We start from the raw sequence: 13,726 nt of genomic DNA on the forward strand, positions 1-13,726 counted from the left end.
ACTCGCCAAGGAATTTGTTTTGTCCCGGCTGATAAGGCTGCTAATAATATCATTATTGTTTGACGTAAATTTTACATTGAGGTTCTGCAAAAGGAAATCACGAATTTACCAACATTCCAACTAACTCCATTTTCGGAAAATGACATCTGTAACAAACATAAACTTTTAGCTACCTCTTTACAAGCAGAACCAAATACAATGAAAGTTCCAACTATGTACTGGCTTCCGAAGCTGCATAAAACACCTTACAAATATAGATTTATTTCGTCTCCAAGCCATTGTTCCACTATTAAACTATCTATTCTACTTGCTAGTACACTTGGTACAATCAAAAACCTGGCAATAAATTGTTAAAATAAGGCCTTTGAAAATAGTGGAATAATTACTTTTGAAGTGTCAAAAATTCGTTGGAAGTACTTGATAAATTGCATGCTTATATTGGTGATTTCGATTCTGTTCAAAGTTTTGATGTTTCTACCCTATATACCACTTTGCCTCATAATCTTATTAAAAAAATCTCACACCTAATTAAATGGGCATTTAAAAAGTTAGAATGCGAATACATATGTTCTAACTCTTTTAGGTCATTTTTTAGTATCAACACAAAAGAACTATGTCAATTGGACCTGCTTTGATACTTTAACTGCACTTGAATTTTTACTAGATAACATTTTTGTTCGCTGTGGAGATTCCGTATATCGTCAAATTATCAGAATTCTAATGGGGACTAACTGCACCACTTATTGCGGACCTGTTTCTGTATTGTTATGAGTTACAATTTTTGACTAAAATTAGCAAAGACCCATCGAAACAACATCTGATACAATAATTTAATTACACTTTTAGATATTTGGATGATATATTGGCTCTCAATAATGACGACTTCAGTATATACACTAAAGAGATTTATCCTGCTGAACTGACTTTAAATAAAGCTAATACTAACAATGAACACTGCCTTTCCTGGATCTTGATATCTATATCTTTAACGGGAAGCTTAATACCAAAATTTATGAAAAGAGATGATTTTTCATTTCCTTTTGTTAATTATCCATTTTTAGATGGTGACGTTCCCTTGTCACTATCTTATGGTGTTTATATATCTCAACTTGTTCGATTCGATCGTGTATGAAACAACGCATTAGATTTTAACGAAAGAAACCTCTATATTACTGAAAAAATATTACACCAGGGTTTTCGATATCACAAACTAGTCAAAACATTTACTAAAGATACTGTTGTCAGGTCATTAAAGATGGCATATTTTGTAGTTAAATGCTCGGAGTTAATGAAAACAAGTTTGAGGTTTTAACATGCTTATAAGAAATAGGCGCCGTCCGAAACCCTAATATTAGTGTCAAAATTTGCATTTCAAAACTAAACATCTGGCAAATACTTCGACCGAGATAGACTGCATTATTTTTTCAATAAACAAATATATCGAAGGGAAAACGCTTAGTTGTACACATAAGAGAAGTAAACCAGATAACTATAACAATACAGTTGTAGGTCGCTCATTATAGGTTTACCGATTTGCTATCGTTCTAACCGTAGTACTTGGAGTCGTCATTTAACTTTTTAAGATAATTAATGTATACATTTAATGTCTACGCTTGTTGTATGAATGCTTATCAAAAGTATTTTGAGTATTTAAGTTGCACCTCGTCATTAATTTCACGTTTTTTTTTGTGTGTATTCATAGTAAACAATATTGGGTGTACTCGATTATTCTTACAAACAACTGTTGCTTTGTTGTGTTTTGTGTACTGCTGTTTGTCTGTTGGTCTTTTTCATTTTTAGCCATGGCGTTGTCAGTTAAATTTCGACATATGAGTTTGAATGTCCCATTGGTATCTTTCACCCCTCTTTTGCAAGTCCATGTTGCATGAACGGTTTGTAATTTAGATTTATTTCCCCTGAAATGGCACAAAGACAAACAAGAAGCTGAACTAGAAAGTTCATTTATAATCTATCTGATTTTCTTCTGTAATATTATTATTATAATATAGAATGAATAGGTTGACATATTTTGGATAGGCTTTTAGAAAACATGAAAAAAAGAGCCATTTTATATTACCTCATTAGTAATGTGAAACTATGATTGTCTGTGTGTGGGTATACAGCCAGTCAAGGTTGTCTGTGTGTGGGTATACAGCCAGTCATGATTGTCTGTGTGTGGGTATACAGCCAGTCATGATTGTCTGTGTGTGGGTATACAGCCAGTCATGATTGTCTGTGTGTGGGTATACAGCCAGTCATGATTGTCTGTGTGTGGGTATACAGCCAGTCATGATTGTCTGTGTGTGGGTATACAGCCAGTCATGATTGTCTGTGTGTGGGTATACAGCCAGTCATGATTGTCTGTGTGTGGGTATACAGCCAGTCAAGGTTGTTAAACAAAATTTATATTAACGACTGTGTCTGTAGGTCTCTCAAAATTGTCAGTTATACAGTAGATGTAAATTAACGTAGAAAGCAATCTAATACATTCCCATGTGAGTGATCAATAAATCATTTAATGAATAGTATCAATTCTTCGCGACTTGCACACATTCCGGAAAAGAATGGACAAATGTATGGACAACTGTCAGTCTATGTATTTTTATTTTGTTTTAAGTTTGTCTAGATGATTTCCGATAACATATAACTTGGAATAACTTTTTAGGTACTTTATTTGATACAAAATAGAAAATATCTAATACGATTGTTTTCTTCATTCTTTCGCTTGTATGTTTAACAAATCAACGCTATTTTTAGATGAGAGAACAAACTGTTAATTCTCACTCAAAGGGCTTAGTGAGCTTCTGCGTGGCAACCGTCGCTTTACTTTAAACAAAAGGATAAAATGAAACAGGACCCAGTTATTTGTCAAATTGAACCCCTCTCCCTGCCCATAAGATTATTCGAAGGAACTGTTTTTAAATTTTATTATTCTTTATATATTGACAGCTGTGATCAGGGTAATTTTATGTCCAAACTTGAGAATGAATATTTAGGTTCGACCATTTACTCACTGACATTCAAATTTCAGTTTCAAAAATAATTGATGTACACTTATTCTTGAAAAAACAAATTGAAGCACTTCAAAATACCCTTTTCTTGCGGTAGAACAGGTTTCAAACGATGGTACATTTGTAATCATACTACATACGCGTTCAACCTATTCAAAACTTCGGGGGTACTTATTATATAATGAGTGACAGGAATAAGGTGCTGGAATAGGTCACTATATCAAGCTTCATGATATGTGATAAAGTCGAGAATTGATTTGAAATATATATAGAATAATGGCATTTTTGTTTTTGATACCGACTTTATTAGCAAGCATATCAAACGAGCTCGCTAGGGCGAGCTATTATTCGAACTGAAGAAGTCAGTATAAAAAAGTACAATGCCATTATTTTTTTAATCGGCCATTTGTCTTTACTGTATGTTTTTTTTTCGTTGAGGATATGAAGTAAAATGAAATAGTAAGTAAAACTACTTTTACGCGTACAAAACGTTTGGATAATTGTTCGGGTGTATGAATGAATGAAGTCGCGTGCATTTCATTGATAATTGATAATTTGACGCGAATGGACGTGACGTTGCAGCACTGATACATGACGTCATTGCCTAATATTTTCTAGTATCAAGTCCTGTCCATAATCTTAAAAATATTAGGGTACTGGATGTCTCAGCTACTCACCCCTACAATAAAAGGATTGCTTCTATGTTAACAGTTACTATTTTCGTTAGTTTTTGCCAAAATCACACAGAAAGGGTAAAAAAAAAAATAAGGAGGCGAATGATGAATTATAGTTCTTTGTACATCTGGCGTTGCAGATCATTTTTGCTTATTAAGATTTTAGGCAAAAACGGAAAATAAATGGTACTTGAGCCATTTAAATTATTTGAAGATCTTATTTTGCTATCATTTTTACTATATAAAGTATCTCTATATCTATAACACATGTAGCAGTGTTAACGATAATAGGCAAAAATTAAAGAAATTGGTAAAATTTGTTATTTAAATGCAATAACTCCTATAAGAAGTTAAATAGTTCTGATCAAAATGGACACTAAGTAGATCTAAACATTCTGATCATTTCTGCCTCCGTTTCTTTTTATAGCGGTTTTCGTACAAAAATTGCATTTTAATTTTGCCATTTGATTAGGGACTTTCCGTTTTGAATTTTCCTCGGAGTTCAGTATTTTTGTGATTTTATTTTTTACACCTATATTATTAGCTACGTTGGTTGGCAGACAGGGTCATAGGACACATTTTATTTCATGCAAGTATTTGCCGATATGAAAAAACAACCAGAGTTAGTAGTTGAAAAATGAACTAGAAATAGACAGTTGGTTGCAGTTTTGTCTTCGACATTCAGTCTTCAGTTGAATCTCAGTTCATTATATAGCTTTTGAATTTGACTAAGAGTTTGAAAGTGATAGGCTTCATAGCTAATAAATCACAACAATGACTGATGTTTTATATTAAGTAAACACCTTAACTTATGGAAATGGATATTTTTTATAGTGAAACAAGAGTATAAGCTTCTGTTACCTTGAAATTTTGAGTTGTTGTATTTTTTGTGTTTGTTCTTACGTAAGAATTGTATGGTATTAACATGAATTCTGGAAAAAAAAACATTGATCAGAACAATATACCTAGTACAAGTGAAGCTTCATCGATTTCTATTCGATTTTGAATCACATATCGCACTCATTGATAACAATTTCCAGTGAGCAAAGCAATACATTAGTCCTTTATAATATAAAGTTTCAGAGATACAATTTATCATAAAGGAGTCAAGATGAAAAGGAAGGCACAGAGAGAGGTACAACGTAAGAGATGGAGCAATTCATGCAAGAAGTCAATATTGCATAATTTTGCTTATTTTGATGGAAACTAGAGAAAAGACAGATAGGCTGGGACTTATATTGGTACTCCGGGATTGTGATGGGGCATTATAACGTCCTATATATTAGTATTCTTTATCAAACAATTGTTTATAAATGTAGATTATAAATGCATGTATAATAGAAATGAGAATGGAAACGGGGAATGTGTCAAAGAGATTCAAAACCAGACCAAAGAGCAGAAAACAGCCCAAGGCATCCAATGCCCGGGGTCTTCAACGCTGCAAGAAAATCCAGCACCTGTAAGCGGGCTTCAGCTGGCCCCTAAACAATAATGTATACTAGTTCAGCGAAATGGACGCCACACTAAGCTCCGAAACATATAAATGAACGAAAATTTAAAACACATACAGAAGACTAACAAAGGCTAGAGGTTCTTAACATGGGACAGACGTATAAATGCGGCGGGGTTAAACCTGTTTTTGTGAGATCTCAACCCTTCCCTATACATCTAGCCAATGTGTAATAAACAAACACACAGCCATATGTAAAGCAAAACTCAGTTCAAAGGAAATCCGAGTCCGACGTTAGAATAGGTAATAGAAGAAACTAAGCAAAATGACTATGATCATCATAAATTAACAATGGACTAATAGCAGTTGTATGCTAAACGGCGGAAACGGAATACGGAACGGAAACGGCAACAATATCTATATGGACGGAATTTGAGAAAAAGATGGCAAGAACTACGAAAATCAAAAAAGACTGAAATAAAAAAAAAAATCACACAACAACTATGTCGAAAATAGGACAGGAGATATCAAGGAAGATAGCAAACAGTTCTGGAAATACAGCTTTAAAAAAAACTCTCTCTATCTTCTGTTTTTACCCAAAACACAAAAGTCGTTACAGAGGGGCAATCACTCCTATAAAGAGTCTACTTACTATTTCGGCACAATTTGCCTTGTTTGTATATATTGTCTTGCTGATAATATTTGTTATTTAAAGTTTCTATCTATCTTTTATAGTTTTCAAGATAATAAGCAAAACACCAGTGTTGTTAAAAATCATTAAAGATCAAAAACTCTAATAACGAGTCGACCAACGATGTCGACCTTTTTTACCTGTATGTGGGATCTTGTCTTGCTTGGCATTTTTCGATTAGAAGTTTCTCTCTATCTATTATACATTTCAAGATAAAGGCAAACACGAAAAAAATAGTTAATTTTCGAAATAATAGACAACACTTGCATTTTACCCTTATGTTCTATTTCTAGCCATGTCGGCCATCTTGGTTAGCGGATAGGGTTATCGGACAATTTTTTTCAAAACTAGATACCCCAATAATGATTGTGGACAAGTTTATCTTAAACTGTCAGACCACTTCTTATAGGAGGTATGTTTGGTTACAAACTTGGACCAATAGTTTCATAGAATAAGGTTTTTGTAAAAGTTAACGACGACGACGACGACGACGACAGACGACGGACACAAAGTGATTAGAAGTCATCAACTGAAGATTTATCTCTAAAGAAACATTTTATCCAAAATTAAAATACATAGAAATAACTTAAGTAAGGATGAGAAAATAGTACACGGACTCAATACATCAACAGCCTGTGGGCCATACGAAGTAAGCCCTAGAATACTAAACAAAAATATCAAATGAATTCGCACCTATCATTAGTCACCTTTTTCAACAATCCATCAATACCAGCTCAATTCCTGATGAATAGACAGGATGATTTTTAGAAATCCTAGGACATGACTACGGCTAGCTTGAAAAGGGCACTGTGCAAATCGTATACTGTGGATTCATTATTATTCGTTGGATACCAATTTTTGTGGGTTTCGTGGGTTAAGGTGAACCACGAATTCAAATAATTGACGAATTACATATAGGCTTTGTGTGCAGAGATTTGCAAAACCACGAAATCAAATATCCACGAAAATTGATACCCACGAAAATAAATGAATCCACAGTATCCATGTACTGTTTTTCCGCCAGTTTTTTTCACACTAATTCGTATTTATTGATATTAAAGTCTAGGAGAGCATATGGGAATGATTTTCCGACATTGATACAAAAAACGTACTTCAGTATTGTAATCGAGTGAGAAATGCTTTGTATAGTGAGGGATTTGGTCAAGTGTTACATAAAAAAAGAGTGTATCTATGTCTAGTTCCAAGGTTTCATATATGTTGTTGTCCATACTTGATTGTCCCATCGGGTTTCTCTTACGTTTTCTTTCCATCACACAAAAAGATAGCAGGAAAATCACCAATACAGTGCAACACAACAAATTACACCACATCACTAACCCTAAGTCAAAGCAATTTAAAAAGAAACAAAGAAAAAAATGATGAAAAGCAATTCCACCAAAAATTAATTACTACAAGCTATCTAAAATCGAGGCGAATGTCCATCTTATTGATGTTTATCCCTTTCTTTTTTTATTCATTTCAATATTTTGTTTGTGTTTTTTTTTTGGATAATCAGAAAAGACAAATTGACTATAGTGAATCGCATGAACGAATTACGGTCATGGTATTAAGTGCAAGAGTAGAATATAAAATACATGACATAATGGAATAATTGCAAATGGTTTACGCAATTAAAGAACGTACACTATATGCATGTCCTTATCAAATATTTTAAAAACATAAGTCCACCATCTCCTGCAATTCATTTCAATACTTTAAGCTTTCAAATCTTTTTTCCTAATACTCCTTTATTTTTTTGTTCTTGTAAACATGTGATATACTATAACATGCCTATGAAACTACATATTTAAAAAGTAAAGATGTAAATTCTTTTTGTTTCCGTTTTCTGTTTCCACTTTTAATCATCACCCGTTACTGATATCCCCACTCCAGCTCCAGACCTCAATTAAATTGATTAAAAGATTATAACTTCATCATATGAAAATCAAGCACAATTCCTCCCGTTAGGAGTTTAGGGTCATGCCATCATAAATAATACGAGAACATAATCTGTATAATGCCAAAAACTGGTTTTAGAATAAATGTGTTTATTTTCGATATAAAGACCCTATGAGTGAATCAATATTAATTCCCCAAAAAAGCCATTTTTAATGATTTGACAACAGTATTGTTACTATATCCCTTCTGGATAAGTTTGTTTAAAAGTTTGGTTAGCATCTGAAGTAAAAGACGACATTTGAGTGCTTTGTATAGAGTATTGCCATACAAGATTGGATGTGAAACACCAGAACGCATTAGATGTCTGTACGTTGATTTATATTAACGAATGATGTCTTTGTACCGATGAAAAAAATTAGTAAAACCTTTGACAAGTTTGTGATATTGAAAACCATGTTGTAATAATTTTTCAGTAATACAGAGGTTTCTTTCGTCAAAATCAAATACGGTGTTACAAAGAAGAGTGAATCGAACACGTTGAAATTTATCAACACCATACGATGGTGCCAAAGGAACGTCACCATTTAGAAATGGATAATCAACAATAGGAAATGAAAAATAATCTCTTTTGTTGTAAATTGTAGTATTATGTTTCCCGTTAGAGATATAGATATCAAGATCCAGGAAAGGGCAGTGTTCAAATGTACATTATTTTGTCACTCTAACCTTTGTTCTTTCAGCATTAGATGCTAACTTTTACAGCAACTTTGTTTTTTCTTTGAGGGACACACAAGTTATTTTTGTGAAATAATCCTATTATTGTATAACATAACTTTAAAGTGATAAAATTGAAAATGGAAATGGGGAATATGTCAAAGAGACAACAACCCGACCAAAGAGCAGACAACAGCCGAAGGCCACCAATGGGTCTTCAACGCAGCGAGAAAATCCCGCACCAGGAGGTGGTCCTCAGCTGGCCCCTAAATAAAATTGTGTACTAGTTCAGTGAAAATGGACGTCATACCAAACTCCAAAACATATAAATGAACTAAAATTAAAAAACACACAAGACTAACAAAGGCCAGAGGCTCCTGACTTGGGGCAGGCGCAAAAATGCGGCGGGGTTAAACATGTTTTGTGATATCTCAACCACCCCATATACCTCTAGCCAATGTAGAATAAAGAAACACATAGCAATACGCACAGAAAAACTCAGTTTAAAAGACGTCCAAGTCCGATGTCAGAATAGGTAACAAAAGAAACTAAGCAAAATGACTATAATACATAAATGAACAAAGGACTACTAGCAGTTACTGACATGCCAGCTCCAAACCTCAATTTAACTGATGGAAAGATTATGTCTTCATCATATGAAAATCAAGTACAATCCCTCCCGTTAGGGGTTTAGTATTATACCATCATAAAATATATGAGAAGAACATAACCCGTATCATGCCAACAACTGGTTTTAGAATAAATGTGTTTATTTCCGATGCAAAGACCCTATGAGTGAATCAATATTAATACCAAAATATGCAATCCTTAATGACTTGACAACAGTAACGTAACTATAGCCTTTCCGAATAAGTCTGTTAAAAGGTTTGGTTAGCTTTTGAGGTGAATGCCGACATTTTTCTGCTTTGTAAAGAATATTACCATTAAATATTGGATGTGAAATACCTGAACGTATAAGATGTCTGCAGGTTGATTTATATTTACGAATGATGTCCTTGTACCGATGATAAAATGTAGTAAATGTTTTGACTAGTTTGTGATATCGAAAACCCTGGTGTAATAATTTTTGAGTAATACAGAGATTTCTTTCGTTGAAATCAAATACGTTGTTACATACACGAGCGAATCAAACAAGTTGAGCTATATAAACACCATAAGATGGCGACAAGGGAACGTCACCATCTAAAAATGGATAATTAACAATAGGAAATGAAAAATCATGTCTTTTATCATAAATTTTGGTATTAAGCTTCCCGTTAAAGATAAAGATATCAAGATTTAGGAAAGGGCAGTGTTCATTGTTAGTATTAGCTTTACTTAAAGTCAGTTCAGCAGGATAAATCTCTTTCGTGTACATACTGAAGTCGTCATTATTGAATGCCAATATATCATCTAAATATCTAAAAGTGTTATTAAATTTTTGAATCAGATATTGTTTCGATGGGTCTTTGCTGATTTTAGTCATAAATTGTAACTCATAACAATACAGAAACAGGTCCGCAATAAGTGGTGCACAGTTAGTCCCCATGGGAATTCCGATAACCTGACGATATACGGAACCTCCATAGCGAACAAAAATGTTATCTAGTAAAAATTCAAGGGCAGTTATAGTATCAAAGCAGGTCCAATTGACATAGTTCTTTTGTTTGTTATTACTAAAAAATGACCTAAAAGAGTTTGAACATATATATTCGCATTCCGACTTTTTAAATGCCCATTTAATCAGGTGTGTGAATTTTTTCTTAATAAGATCATGAGGCAACGTGGTATATAGGGTAGAAAAATAAAAACTTTGAACAGATTCGAAATCACCAATATAAGCATACAATTTATCAAGTACTTCCAACGAATTTTTGACACTCCAAAAGTAATTAATTCCACTATTTTCAAAGGCCTTATTTGAACAATTTATTACCAGGTTTTTGATTGTACCAAGTGTACTAGTAAGTAGAATAGATAGAAGACGAAATAAATCTATATTTGTAAGGAGTTTTATGCAGCTTCGGAAGCCAGTACATAGTTGATCAGATATCTAAAAGATAAGTGTTTCAATAAAGACAGTATATGGTGTTTTCGATATTTTCTCCAACGAACGATACATTAAAGTTATCAAAACGCACAAAGACAAATTGACGTATACAGTAAACACATTATAAAGATCATGGCTATTTTCTGGAGAAATAACACTCACCAGTTGATATGTGAAATTATTTGTATAAATATTTAAATGATTTTATGACAGTTCTTTACCGTGCATTTTTAAAACAGTCATTTCAAGAATTAAAATTGGAATTTCATAATAAACATGTTAATTGAGAACAAAACATATGTACATCGTGTACGATCCTTTTTTTTTATATTAAATGTGTACATAAATAAGCTATATTTTTAATATTGTATATAGATCCGCTTAGCTTGTTGTGGTTTTGTCGTTTCATAACGCGCGACTCAAGTTCCGGAAATGTGTACGGCGGTTATACACCGTGCACTATTTCGATTTAGTCACTGACTCTTATTCAAGTTGTGAGATAGTCGGACACAGTTTACACCAATATAACCTCTAGGAAAAACCGTGCTTAATCCTATAGAGAATTTGAAAGAAAAAAATTAAAAATTATTCGGTTAAGTCATGTTCGCTTTCATATACACACAGTCCATCAAATTGCCTACTAAAAAGTATTTGGTTTTTTTCCCTGCAAGGCAAGAACGATTTATGCTGTCAAAGGTGAAGGTATGGTAAGGCCACTTTTTGGCCCTTGAATTCAAAAAATAAAGAAAATACAAATCTACCAAATAACATGATCATTCAAATGTTCAGAAAAAAATAATAAGTCTGTAAGACATCAGTATTCAGGATTTGAATTGTGTTTTATACTGCAACTAGTTGTGTTTATTTTCTAAATATAGTAACACAGCTTTATTTTGTGCAATGTCAATTTCATCATGGATCACTTTTTCCACAATCAGGGGTTCATTAAGGGACGAAAATGAGTTTGAAATTAGTGTTACAATTTAAATAGCTATCAATGTATTAATTCAAGTTGCAGTATAAAAACAATATTAGGTCAATGTCAGAAAAATGTAAACTTTTACTCGGTAAAACCTCGCCCTTCCCCAGTTTCTCAGCTTCATACAAAAAAGTTTATATTTTTTTTGACATTGACCTAATATCATCTATGTACACACTTGCTTGAGACTTCAAATTTCTAAAGTGCAATACTGTAAACCAACTAATTTTCGCGTTCAAACCTTTCTAACCCACTTCGCGGCGATTACATTTTGCGATTTTCAAATTTATTTGATGTAGTTAAATAAGGAATGATCAAATTTTACATATTCGCGACAATATTCACATTATTTTTCTACTCTCGAAAGTCGCGAAAAATAAAACGCTCGCGAAAACAAGTTGGTTTACAGTACTACAAAGAGTCAAAGATAGCCTCAATTCGACTTGTTTATGACATCATGTTGACCTTTCTTCACTTCAAGTGTCCATATTTTTGCAATTTCAGGGGCCATATAATGGCTCTTAAATCATCCTACCTCCTCATTTATTGTAAGTTATTTTCCGTGCTGTTTTATGAAATTTGAAACCTTTTGCTGCCCATACAAAACAATTCTGCACGAAAAAGAAATTCAAAGTATATTATTATTACATTTGAATTGACATCTTATTACAGCTTTTAAACAAATGTGCAAATATTTGACATTTAAGTAAAATGTATGTTTAAATGGATTTGTCAAATATTTTCTACTTTGATGCTCTAAAGAGATCATGTATTTAAAACAAGAATAACAAATTAAAAGGCAAACATAATAATCAATAGGCCTATCAGTGCACATGTTATTTCGCAGCAATAGGCAATGTTCAAAGTGTAAATGAAAGTATTAATTGCATGCTGTCACAACTATAAATAATTGAAAATAAAACAAATATATACAATTTTATAAACGATGTCACAGAATAGTGGTTTCAATTCCCGCTGAGTGAAGGACAAAAATTTGCTACCGATAAGATCTAATTAAGGGACGCTCATTAGATATTCTTAGTTGTTTGTTTCCGAACGAATAATACATTTCAATATGTTGCATAATTTCTACAGATTTTTTTTAAGTTGTCAGTATTTTGCGAATCTCTTATCACAATTGAATAAACCAATGAAGCACACTGTGTACACAGTTTGCAGCTTTACTGAACTAAACTTTTATTTCCGAAATTTGAAATTTAGCTTCAACATACTCGTGTCCCAAGTTAAGAACCCGTAGTGGTCGTTAAACGTTGGTTCATGTCTGTCATATTAAATTTGCGTAAATTGTTTTGTTATAGATTAGATCGTTAGTTTTCTCATTTGAATTGTTTCACATTTTTCATGTCGGGACCTTTTACAGTCAGCTATACGGTATGGGTTTTTCTCATTGTTGAAGTATGGTTGCCTCTAATTGCTTACTACCACTTCATTTTAACTCTGGTGGACAGTTGTCTCATTTGCAATCATGCCACATCTCTCCATTTTTATATTTACACCTTGCAATCATTCTTTATACAAGATATAATCAAATAATGACATTACTTACAGTTTGTAAGAAATATACACAATCAAGTTAACGTAACGTTGATCCATGGTCCAAAAAATGAGGTAAAAATTTAAGTGAACCGTTTCTGACGTACATGCACATGTATCTATATATATAATATATAAAAGTCTTAAGGTTTGTCCAACGATATTGATAAAAGATAAAAAATACATACGAACAAGATGAAATGAAATCGTTTTGACAGATATTTCGGCATTACTAATGGCCTTCATCACTGCCAGTCCCTTTTCAAAACGTGACAGAACAATGAATTATTTGTGTGTTAAAAGTGCTTGTACTTTATCGTACGTTTTCATTCCCGTACTTAATAGAAGTGTACGTGTATCTTTGACATCCCCATACTCAAGTAGATGTATACGGGTATCTTTGTCATCAAAATACTGCCCACAAATCACCATACGATAGTCCCAAATATGGACAGTTCTCGGCATTGCTTGTAAATTTTACCTCATTCCCAATCCATCCCCTCGTGATCCATGTTCATAACAGAAGCTAACAAGGAGATTTGGAAAGAGATGGGAGAAATTGCACTGTCAAAATTTTGTTTTGGTCATAAATTCTAAGGCAAAGTTGTGATATGGTTCATTCAAAAGGGTCAAAATTAAAACGTCTAAAGCTATAAAATTGAATTTATTGTTCTTCAGAAATACACTACAATATTGACTTTGTT

Source organism: Mytilus californianus, unplaced genomic scaffold (assembly GCF_021869535.1).
Source record: "Mytilus californianus isolate M0D057914Y unplaced genomic scaffold, xbMytCali1.0.p SCAF_1, whole genome shotgun sequence".
NCBI lineage: Eukaryota > Metazoa > Mollusca > Bivalvia > Mytilida > Mytilidae > Mytilus > Mytilus californianus.